General features: G+C 45.4%; 1 long non-coding RNA gene across 1 annotated transcript; it reads right to left on the reverse strand.

Annotated features, from left to right (window-relative positions):
* Positions 1 to 7,808: 7,808 nt before the first annotated feature.
* Positions 7,809 to 9,252, reverse strand: LOC135574188 (uncharacterized). The gene is made up of 2 exons (XR_010465215.1): positions 8,174 to 9,252; positions 7,809 to 8,045 (listed from the first exon to the last, which is right to left on the reverse strand). It is a non-coding gene; the product is annotated as an uncharacterized LOC135574188 (long non-coding RNA).
* Between the last annotated feature and the right edge of the window lie 3,517 nt (positions 9,253 to 12,769).

Below are 12,769 nucleotides of genomic sequence, written 5' to 3' on the forward strand. Positions count from 1 at the left end.
AAATAATAAATAAGAAGACATTGAATATCCCTTTGAGCATGGGATTAATTACACTTTGGATGGTGTATCAATACACCCAGTCACTACAAAGTTACAGGCATACTTCCTAACTCAGTTGCCAGAGAAGAAGGAACACACACCGCTCAGAGAGTGTGTGTGTGTGTGTGTGTGTGTGTGTGTGTGTGTGTGTGTGTGTGTGTGTGTGTGTGTGTGTGTGTGTGTGTGTGTGTGTGTGTGTGTGTGTGTGTGTGTGTGTGTGTGTGTGTGTGTGTGTGTGTGTGTGTGTGTGTGTGTGTGTGTGTGTGTGTCTCTCTAAGTGTGAGGGTAAGTATATGCATGTGTGAGCGAAAAATGGGGGTCAATCTAATAGCAAAGCGCAGGGCCGGTGTAATGGATGCTGTGAATGAATGACTCACAGGGAGAGAAGAGCAAGGAACAGAAGGAGAGATAGAGGGAGGGATGAGGGAGGCGGAGGGATATAGATAGAACTCGACAGAAAAATCAGGGAGAGAGAGAGCTAAATAAAGATCTGTCACGTCATTGCCAACATGTTAGGATCTTTTATGCACTCCAAAATAATACGGACCATTGTCTTACATACAAAATACCGAAAGACCACTCTCTCAATAGTTATTCTGACTGTTCCAGTTCCAGGGATTTACTTCCAGTTCACTGAAGCAATTGATTTTCGATGGAAAGGTGAAAACAAACTGAGAAATTCTTAAGAAATCAATTTCAGAGAGGTGATTAGTTTACTGTATTGTGTGTGTGTGTGTGTGTGTGTGTGTGTGTGTGTGTGTATATGTATTTGTAGTGTGTGGTGCGTGTGTTGGCCTGTGCTGTGTGTCTAAAGAGAGCCCTGGGGAAAGAGAAGAAGGCACTCGACTGTGGCCTTCCCTCTCTACTGTCACTGCAGGAGCAGGAGCCGTATTACAGATCTCAGAGGGCTGATAACAAGCTAACTGTCACTGGACCAGACCTGAATGACTCAGTAGTGCCTAAAAATGTGCCTGTTGCAGATGGTGGGATTGTGTGTGTGTGTGTGTGTGTGTGTGTGTGTGTGTGTGTGTGTGTGTGTGTGTGTGTGTGTGTGTGTGTGTGTGTGTGTGTGTGTGTGTGTGTGTGTGTGTGTGTGTGTGTGTGTGTGTGTGTGTGTGTGTGTGTGTGTGTGTGTGTGTGTGTATACAGTATCTGTGTTTCTGTCTGTGTGTGTGTGTGTGTGTGTGTCTGTGTCTGTGTGTGTGTGTGTTGATGCAAGAGAGTGAAGCAGGCCAGGCTTAGTAATGATACCATGTAACTGGCCAGGCTTCGTAATGATACCATGTAACAGGCCAGGCTTCGTAATGATACCATGTAACAGGCCAGGCTTTGTAATGGTACCATGTAACTGGCTAGGCTTCGTAATGATACCATGTAACAGGCCAGGCTTATAAAATCAAATTTTATTTGACACATACACATATTTAGCAGATGTTATTGCGGGTGAGGCCAATGGTAACTTTAAAACAGTTCCAGAATGTAATGGCTGTGATAGGATAATATTCAGGATGGATCAATAACATTGTAGTTACTCCACAATCCTATCCTAATCGACAGAGTGAAAAGAAGGATGCCTGTACAGAATAAAAATATTCCAAAACATGCATCCCATTTGCAACAAGGCACTATAGAAATTTTGCAAAAAATGTGGCAAAGCAATTAACTGTTTGTCCTCAATACAAAGTCTTATGTTTGAGGAAAATCCAATACAACACATTAGTGAGTACCTTCACATTTTCAAGCATAGCGGTGGCTGCATCATGTTATGGGTATACTTGGGACTGGGGGGGAGGTTCAGGATTTTAAAAAATACGAATGGAGCTAAGCACAGGCAAAATCTTAGTGGAAAACCTGGTTGTCTGCTTTACACCAGACACTGGGAGATGAATTCACCTTTCAGCAGGACAATTACCTAAAACACAAGGCCAAATATTCACTGGAGTAACTTACCAAGAAGACAGTGACTGTTCCTGAGTGGCCAAGTTACAGTTTGACTTAAATCTACTTGAAAATCAAGACCTGAAAATGGTTGTATAGCTATGATCAACAACCAATTAGACAGAGCTTAAAGAATTTTGAAAATAATAATGGTAAACTGTAATCTGTAATCACTGCCAAAGGCGATTCAAGCATGTATTGACTCAGGCAGTTGAATACTTACCTAATCAGGATATATTTCATTTTTCATATTATTATAATTTTTTTTTTTTTTTACAAATGTTTAGAATTTTTCTTCCACTTTGAAATTATTTTGTGTAGATCGTTGACAGAAATATGACAATTAAATCCATTTTAATCCCACTTTGTAACACCACAAAATGTTGAAAAAGTCTAGAGGTGTGAATACTTTCTGAAGGCAATTTACATGAGAATATAATATACACACTAACCTTTCCTGCAGTTGCCATTTTCCCTATTATTCAGAGGTAAAAATGTTAGGGCAAAGTAGAGGTCTTATCAGCCACAGTGGGACCTATCAAAATGCAGCAACCAAGCAGTCATATGCTCACCATGTCCCAATTCTCTACAGTGGTGCTGGTGCCTGAGTGCCTCTCCTCAACTCCTTTCTTTTAGGTTACTGATATAACAGTTCTGAATGGGTGAAAACAATACAGTGGATGGATACCTATGCTAACCAGGGCTTATTGCTCTCACATTATCTAATAGTTTATTACAAAGTTAAGGATACAAGGGAAGGAAACCATGTAAAGCTATTGGGACACACACACACACTCAGACCCTTAAGTGAATGTATACTGAACACAAACATAAATGCAACATGTAAAGTGTTGGTCCCATGTTTCATTAACCGAAATAAAAGATCCCCAAAAAGTTCCATACACACAAAAATCTTATATCTCTCAAATGTGAACAAATTCATTTACATCCCTGTCAGTGAGCATTTTTCCTTTGTCAAGATAAGGGCAAACAAGATGAGGTAATACTGATGTATCTGTTTATTGTTAATTGACCGTAACCCTCTCTCTTTTAGATGGTTGCCGATGCCTCGGAAGAGGCAGAAGGCAGAGGAGTTGAAACAGAAGCAGCAGCAAGATGCTCCATGGCAGGCATGGAGGAGTGCATGAGGGAGAAGGTGCAGAAGGTCAGCGCCATACTGCGCCTCAAGATAAGATGGGGTGGATGAGCTGAGAAACTACAAGGTCTCTCAATGCCAAGAATACAGTTGCGGTGCTTTTGTGATCAACTCCAACAAGGACAAGTCCTGGGTTATGGAGGAACTGGTGGAGAACCTTGAGAAAGAGTCCCTCCCATTCAGCTGTGGCTTCATGTGTGGGACTTCGAAATAGGTGAATCCATTGCGTCCAATATTATCAATCTGGGGATTATGAAAAGCCACAAGATCATTGTGATAGTGTCGAGAAACTTTGTTGACAATATGTGGTGTTGCTTTGAGTTGCATGTGGCTCAGTCCTGGTTTCTACTTGAGGGCAACCCCAACATCATACTGGAAGACTTAGAGAAGGAGAGGACCAAGAAAGTTGTTGGGTTCCATAGGTACCTCAAAAGGAACACTTACCTGAAATGGAGGGACAACCCCTTTAGCTAAATAAGACTCCAAAAAGTGACAAAAAATTGGCATTTATAAAATTGTAACTAAACTGCCTGTTTCCATCACAGCTTTCTTTTAATATATGGTATGACTTTTCTCGCATAAAAACTGTGGATGGAAACGGGGTTAGTGTGTGCAATTTCATCTTGGCTGTGTTACTCTGCAGTATGCTTGTGATCACATGCGGTCTGTGTAATCACTGTGATCTCTGTGTGTTTGATCCAAGATGCTTCTGTAACTTTTCATCTGTGTGAGTTTGATTCAGGTCATTTGTGTCACTTCAGTGTCTGAGTTTGATTTATCAGTCTGTGGTTTTTATTCAGGTCTGATAGCAGAAATGTGTTAAACAAATGTTTAATGCCGGAATCAATCGTACTCCGTTTCAAGTCACATAGAGAATTATAAATAGGACTACAGAATATCATCAAATGTAGGAACAAGCTGATACCTGACTTAATATTATTAATAACTAGACTACACTGTCTGATTCGGTAACAACGAAAGAAACAACTGGGTCACTTTCTGTCACTCCTTGACAAACACAATCACTTAAATGACAATAGAATAACCTGGAAAAGAATTGGTGAGAAGCAGTGTTGTTGAAACATGTTTCTGTGTGAAAATGTGTTTGAGCACAGACATTACACCGATAAAGGGTATTAAAAAGGCCTGGATACCAAACAAAATAAAAACTTTACGATTGTCACGTTCTGACCTTTATTTCCTTTGTTTTGTATTTATTTAGTATGGTCAGGGCGTGAGTTGGGTGGGCAGTCTATGTTTGTTTTTCTAGGTTTTGGGTATTTCTATGTTTCGGCCTAGTATGGTTCTCAATCAGAGGCAGTTGTCATTAGTTGTCTCTGATTGAGAATCATACTTAGGTAGCCTGGGTTTCACTGTGTGTTTGTGGGTGATTGTTCCTGTCTCTGTGTTTGCACCAGATAGGACTGTTTTTGGTTTTCGCACATTTATTGTTTTGTTAGTTATTTCATGTATAGTTCCTTCATTAAAGAACATGAATAACCACCACGCTGCATTTTGGTCCACCTCTACTTCACCACAGGAAAACCCTTACAGAATCACCCACCAACCAAGGACCAAGCGGCGTGGTAAACAGAGGCAACGGCAGCAGCAGGAGAAGCGACAGGTGCAGCAGGAGCAACAGCAGCAGCAGGAGAAGCGACAGGTGCAGCAGGAGCAACAGCAGCAGCAGCAGCAGCAGCAAAGGCAGCAGCAGGAGAAGCAACAGAGGCAGCAGCAGCAGCAGCAGAGGCTGCACTATTTGGAGAGATGGACTTGGGAGGAGATCCTTGACGGGAAAGGACCCTGGGCAGAGCCAGGGGAATATTGCCCACCCAAAGCCGAGCTGGAGGCAGCGAAGGCAGAGAGGCGGCATTATGAGGAGCTAGCACGGCAGAGCGGCTGGAAGCCCGAGAGGCACCCCCAAAAATGTATTGAGGGGGGCACAGGGAGAGTGTGGCAGAGTCAGGAGCCAGACCTGAGCCAACTCCCCCTGTTTACCGTAAGGAGCCATGGATGTTATCGGAGCTGTCGGCGAAGCTGAGGGCTGAGTCTGAGAGGGTCGAGGAGTTATTGGACAGAATGGAGGAGAGTGAACGGATGGGAGATGAGGAGACACTCGAGGAGGTGTTAATAGAATTGGGGGAGTGTGAAGAGGGAGAGCAGTTGATTTGGCGTAGTATGCAAGGCATTCGCCCTGAGGTGTGTGTCCCCAGCCCGGTACCACCAGTGCCGGCACCCCGCACCAGGCTGTCTCTCCGTCCCATCAACACAGGTGTTCCCGCCTGTCCGGCGCTGCCAGAGCACCCGCTCCTCAGTCCAGCACTGCCAGAGCCCCTCAGTCCAGCACTGCCAGAGCCCCTCAGTCCAGCACCGTCTGAGCTACCCGTCTGCCCAGCGCCGTCTGAGCTACCCGTCTGCCCAGCGCCGTCTGAGCTACCCGTCTGCCCAGCGCCGTCTGAGCTACCCGTCTGCCCAGCGTCGCCAGTCTGCCCAGCGCCGCCAGTCTGCCCAGCTCCGCCAGCGCCGCCAGTCTGCCCAGCGCCACCCCTCAGCCCAGAGGCGCCAGAGCCCCTCAGCCCAGAGGCGCCAGAGCCTCTGTTCCGGGCTGCCGCCCCTCTGTCCCGAGCTGCCGCCCCTCTGTCCAGTGGGGTCATTGAGAGGGGTTGCCATGGTTAGAGAGCCACGGAGGCGGACAATGAGGCGGACTAAGACAATGGTGAAGTGGGGTCCGCGTCCCGCGCCAGAGCCGCCACCGCGGACAGACGCCCACCCAGACCCTCCCCTATAGGTCAAGGTTTTGCGGCCAGAGTCCGCACCTTTGGGGGGGGGGGACTGTCACGTTCTGACCTTTATTTCCTTTGTTTTGTATTTATTTAGTATGGTCAGGGCGTGAGTTGGGTGGGCAGTCTTTGTTTTTCTAGGTTTTGGGTATTTCTATGTTTCGGCCTAGTATGGTTCTCAATCAGAGGCAGGTGTCATTAGTTGTCTCTGATTGAGAATCATACTTAGGTAGCCTGGGTTTCACTGTGTGTTTGTGGGTGATTGTTCCTGTCTCTGTGTTTGCACCAGATAGGACTGCTTTTGGTTTTCGCACATTTATTGTTTTGTTAGTTATTTCATGTATAGTTCCTTCATTAAAGAACATGAATAACCACCACGCTGCATTTTGGTCCGCCTCTACTTCACCACAGGAAAACCCTTACAACCATTATCATTGTTACAACGGTTACTATCATTAAGCCTACAGTATGCTGCATACTATTGAGTATTCACCCCTACTAATAACTATTGTGATATAGTGAATGATTGGTTTATCAAACCATATTTGACAGTTTTGCTGTTTATTCTGCTGACCAGCAAAAAAATATGTGCAGTTGGATGGTTGACCCTCTTACTGAAACAAGCATTTCCGTCCATTGTTGAGGGAAATGTGCCACAGGGAGGAGGAGAGAGGATCATGGCTGAAGGGAACACATTTGCCAACAACATACTTACGATTAGCCTACCAGGCTGCCACACTGGAATTTGGACTAAGGCACATTCACCGCTGTTGTCCTCCCAAGGTACTCCAACCTTTGCAAATAATGGCAATCTGTTGGGCACAGGGAAACACTGTCATTCTATAGGAAAAACCGCACCCTCAGATAACGAGACATACCTGGGCACAATCACAGTTAGGTGACGCATGTCACACTGTGTAGAAATGTATTCTCAAACCACCTGTGGGCCATATGTTGACACCCCTGTATGACAGTATGACCCCCAAAAAATACTTAATTAGAAATAAATCTAATTACGTTGGTATCCAGGCACTCCACGTTGTGTTGTGCATAAGAACATTCCTTAGCTATGGTATATTGGCCATATACTACACCCCCTCGGGCCTTATTGCTTAATTATACACGTGATTTCAGGACTCGTTACAGACAACATACAAAATGATAAAAAATTGCTATATTCTGTAAATAATTATTTGTCAGCTGTCTGTGCTGATGAACTGTGTCACAGCAGTTTTCTGATTAGACCCCGTTTGCTCTTCTCCTTTACCTCATGGTTAGTGGATAGATGATTAGGTCAAATATCCATTTTAGCAGCAGTACTTGACCTCTTTTACAATAAATGTAATACCCAATACCTATGTAATTACATTGGGAGTTACATAGGCAGGTATTGTGTATTCACAGTGCAGCTACATATTGTCACATAACTACTTTCAGGTATTATACCAGTTTGCATCATACAAAAAAACATATAAACTCAATTTGAGCTTGTTTAAAAGTTTATTGCAAATGGAAATGTCATGTTTGGGATTGTTATTTTATTGGTTATGCAAGCCATTTCTAATGCTTCTCAGGTCACTGTTGTGAGGTTATTCCCTACTGTTCTGGTAAAAGGGTCATCAGAGAAATGCAACATTTGTAAGTTGGATCGGCAACTGTCTGCATTATGTGCGGTTACGCCCTCTAAAATAAAGAGAACTTTGAATCCCAGATAGCATAGGTTCTCAGTATAGTCTAGTAGATAATTGTAGCTCTTATTGTAAAGATAAAGGGCAATAAAGTTATACTGACTTAGGGCCATATAAAGCGCAGGGAAAGACTAATAGTTAGATCATTTAGATCATACATTATAAAATGTTTGAGCCCAAAAGAAATTGTAAGCAAAAACAATAGGATCCACAATCAGAAACTTTTATTTATCAGTCCTTCAGAGTTCTTTTTACATCTTGTGTTATATGGAGTTGTCCTTCATGGTGTCCTCCACAAGGACCTGGTGGTAGGTGAGCAGGGGCTGCAGGTCGGCCACCAAGGACTCCACCATGCGAAGCAGGCAGCTCAGCTTGTTGTTCTCCTTCAGGAACTTGGCAGAGCGGTTCGGCGCCACCTCAAACTGGGGTTACATTTTCAGACAACTGAAACAGAACAATAGACTGGGTTTGTAGCACAAGGCTAAAACGGAGGCCCTTTATTATATAAAAAATAAAAAAAACGAACTGTAAAAGTGAGTGAAGCATGACAGTTAAGACTCACTTGAACTAACCTGCATTTAATTTTCATTTCTTTCTGCCTCCACCCCCAGATCTTCAAGAGGCCAGCGAGCAGAGTCTGCAAGCTCTCTGTCTCCCTCTTCATGTCAGTCTTCAGCCTCCTCATCTCGTCCCTCTGGCCCCCCAGCATCCTCTGCCACCTCCACAGCACCGTCTCCAGGTAGGAGTGCTCAGCCTGAGCTCTCATCTCTGCTTCTAGTTCTGGGTTCCCTTGGGCATAGTAGAGCAGTTGTGGATGTGGGTGCATTTCCTGACTCTGGTTTAAGGCGTTTGGAGGCTTCCTCTCATTCTCATCTTCTTCCACCTTCCCAATTCAACAGTATGACAGGTAGATTTGAAACTTGTAGGCCAAAGCTAACAGAACAAGTAATGAAACTACAACAAATGTTACCACAAGTATTTTAACTATTGAGTTGTAGAGACAGTGGAAATTAGTATGGAAATCAATCACTTCCAATAGAGAAGAATTAGACAATGTTTTACACTGAAAAAAATATAAACGCAACATATCAAGTATTGGTCCCATGTTTCATGAGCTGAAATAAAAGATCTGCAAAATGTTCAATACACACAGAAAACATAACTCTCTCAAATGTTGTGAACAGATTTGTTACATCCCTGTTAGTGAGCATTTCCCCTTTGCCAAGATAATCCACCCACCTGACAGGTGTGGCATATCAAGAAGCTGATTAAACAGCATGATCATTACACAGGTGCACCTTGTGCTGGGGACAATAAAAGGCCACTCTAAAATGTGCAGATTTGTCACACAACACAATGCCACAGATGTCTCAAGTTTTGAAGGTGTGCAATTGGCATGTTGACTGCAGGAATGTTCACCAGAGCTTGTCAGATAATTGAATTACATTTACATTTAAGTCATTTAGCAGACGCTCTTATCCAGAGCGACTTACAAATTGGTGCATTCACCTTATGACATCCAGTGGAGCAGCCACTTTACAATAGTGCATCTAAATCTTTTAAGGGGGGGGGGTGAGAGGGATTACTTTATCCTATCCTAGGTATTCCTTAAAGAGGTGGGGTTTCAGGTGTCTCCGGAAGGTGGTGATTGACTCCGCTGTCCTGGCGTCGTGAGGGAGTTTGTTCCACCATTGGGGGGCCAGAGCAGCGAACAGTTTTGACTGGGCTGAGCGGGAACTGTACTTCCTCAGTGGTAGGGAGGCGAGCAGGCCAGAGGTGGATGAACGCAGTGCCCTTGTTTGGGTGTAGGGCCTGATCAGAGCCTGGAGGTACTGAGGTGCAGTTCCCCTCACAGCTCCGTAGGCAAGCACCATGGTCTTGTAGCGGATGCAAGCTTCAACTGGAAGCCAGTGGAGAGAGCGGAGGAGCGGGGTGACGTGAGAGAACTTGGGAAGGTTGAACACCAGACGGGCTGCGGCGTTCTGGATGAGTTGTAGGGGTTTAATGGCACAGGCAGGGAGCCCAGCCAACAGCGAGTTGCAGTAATCCAGACGGGAGATGACAAGTGCCTGGATTAGGACCTGCGCCGCTTCCTGTGTGAGGCAGGGTCGTACTCTGCGGATGTTGTAGAGCATGAACCTACAGGAACGGGCCACCGCCTTGATGTTAGTTGAGAACGACAGGGTGTTGTCCAGGATCACGCCAAGGTTCTTAGCGCTCTGGGAGGAGGACACAGTGGAGTTGTCAACCGTGATGGCGAGATCATGGAACAGGCAGTCCTTCCCGGGAGGAAGAGCAGCTCCGTCTTGCCGAGGTTCAGCTTGAGGTGGTGATCCGTCATCCACACTGATATGTCTGCCAGACATGCAGAGATGCGATTCGCCACCTGGTCATCAGAAGGGGGAAAGGAGAAGATTAATTGTGTGTCGTCTGCATAGCAATGATAGGAGAGACCATGTGAGGTTATGACAGAGCCAAGTGACTTGGTGTATAGCGAGAATAGGAGAGGGCCTAGAACAGAGCCCTGGGGGACACCAGTGGTGAGAGCACGTGGTGAGGAGACGGATTCTCGCCACGCCACCTGGTAGGAGCGACCTGTCAGGTAGGACGCAATCCAAGCGTGGGCCGCGCCGGAGATGCCCAACTCGGAGAGGGTGGAGAGGAGGATCTGATGGTTCACAGTATCGAAGGCAGCCGATAGGTCTAGAAGGATGAGAGCAGAGGAGAGAGAGTTAGCTTTAGCAGTGCGGAGCGCCTCCGTGATACAGAGAAGAGCAGTCTCAGTTGAATGACTAGTCTTGAAACCTGACTGATTTGGATCAAGAAGGTCATTCTGAGAGAGATAGCGGGAGAGCTGGCCAAGGACGGCACGTTCAAGGGTTTTGGAGAGAAAAGAAAGAAGGGATACTGGTCTGTAGTTGTTGACATCGGAGGGATCGAGTGTAGGTTTTTTCAGAAGGGGTGCAACTCTCGCTCTCTTGAAGACGGAAGGGACGTAGCCAGCGGTCAGGGATGAGTTGATGAGCGAGGTGAGGTAAGGGAGAAGGTCTCCGGAAATGGTCTGGAGAAGAGAGGAGGGGATAGGGTCAAGCGGGCAGGTTGTTGGGCGGCCGGCCGTCACAAGACGCGAGATTTCATCTGGAGAGAGAGGGGAGAAAGAGGTCAGAGCACAGGGTAGGGCAGTGTGAGCAGAACCAGCGGTGTCGTTTGACTTAGCAAACGAGGATCGGATGTCATCGACCTTCTTTTCAAAATGGTTGACGAAGTCATCTGCAGAGAGGGAGGAGGGGGGGAGGGGGATTCAGGAGGGAGGAGAAGGTGGCAAAGAGCTTCCTAGGGTTAGAGGCAGATGCTTGGAATTTAGAGTGGTAGAAAGTGGCTTTAGCAGCAGCGACAGAAGAGGAAAATGTAGAGAGGAGGGAGTGAAAGGATGCCAGGTCCGCAGGGAGGCGAGTTTTCCTCCATTTCCGCTCGGCTGCCCGGAGCCCTGTTCCGCCTCCAACGTTGTTTTAGAGAATTTGGCAGTACGTCCAACTGGCCTCACAACCGCAGACCTTGTGTAAGTAACCATGCTAGCCCAGGACCTCCAAATCTGGCTACTTCACCTGCTAGATCGTCTTAGACCAGTTACCAGGACAGCTGATGAAACTGTGGGTTTGCACAACCGAAAAATGTCTGCACAAATTGTCAGAACCGTCTCAGGGATGCTCATCTGTGTGCTCGTTGTCCTCACCAGGGTCTTGACCTGACTGCAGTTCGGCTTCATAACCAACTTCAGTGGGCAAATTCTCACCTTTGATAGCTACTGGCACGCTGGAGAACCATGCTCTTCACTGATGAATCCTGGTCTCAACTGTATCGGGCAGATGGCAGAAAGCGTGTATCGTGTAGGCAAGCAGTTGATGTCAATGTTGTGAACAGAGTGCCCTATGGTGGAGGTGGGGTTATGGTATGGGCAGGCATAAGCTATAGACAACAAAAGCAATTGAATTTTATCTATGGAAATTTGAATGCACAGAGATACCGTGATGAGGTCCTAAGGCTCATTATTGTGCCATTCATCCACCGCTATAACCTCATGTTTCAGCATGTCACAAGGATCTATACATAATTCCTGAAAGCTGAAAATGTCCCTGTTCTTCCATGGCTTGCATACTCACCAGACATGTCACCCATTGATCAAGTTTGGGATGCTCTAGATCAATGTGTACGACAGCGTATTCCAGTTCCCACCAGTATCCAGCAACTTCACACTTGAAAAGGAGTGAGACAACATTCCACAATCAACAGCCTGATCATCTCTATGCGAAGAAGATGTGTTCCACTGCAAGAGGCAAATGGTGGTCACACCAGAAACTGAATGGTTTCTGATCCACGCCTCTACCTTCTTTGTTAAGGTATTTGTGATGAACAGATGCATATCTGTATTCCCAGTCATGCGAAATCCATAGGTTAGGCCCTAATGAATTTATTTCAATTGAGTGATTTCCATATATGAACTGTAACTCAGTAAAATCTTTGAAATTGTTGCATTTTGTGTTAATATTTTTGTTTAGTATAGTTTGGTCAAATCAAAATTAAATCAAATGTTTCTTTGTCACATGCTTCGTAAACAACAGATGAAGACTAACAGTGTAATTCTTACTTACAGGCCCTTCCCAACAATGCAGAGAAAGAAAATAGATAAACAATAGAACAGTAAAACACGCAACAATAAAAGTAATAATAAATACACAATGAGTAACAATACCTTGGCTAACTGAGTTAATGTGCAGGGGTACGAGGTAATTGAGTAGATATGTACATATACAGTAACTAGCAATAAAGTGACAGATAATAAACAGTAGCAGCAGCGTATGTGATGAGTAAAAATAGTTAGTGCAAAAAGGGGTCAATGCAGATAGTCGAGGTAGCTGCTGTAGAGTATTTGGTTAACTATTTAGCTGTCATGCCTGCTCCCGCTTTCCGTTCCTGGCGCTCGAAGGCGCCAGGCTGCACTGCATTACGCACTCCTGCCACCATCATTACGCACACCTGCCTCCCCTCGTCACACGCGTCAGCGATTCATTGGACTCACCTGGACTCAATCACCTGTTTTATTACCTCCCCTAAATCTGTCTGTTTTCCAGAGCCATTCCCCGCTTCTGCATGAATTGTCTTACGTCTGT

The sequence above is a fragment of the Oncorhynchus nerka genome, linkage group LG12 (genome assembly GCF_034236695.1).
Source record: "Oncorhynchus nerka isolate Pitt River linkage group LG12, Oner_Uvic_2.0, whole genome shotgun sequence".
Lineage (NCBI taxonomy): Eukaryota > Metazoa > Chordata > Actinopteri > Salmoniformes > Salmonidae > Oncorhynchus > Oncorhynchus nerka.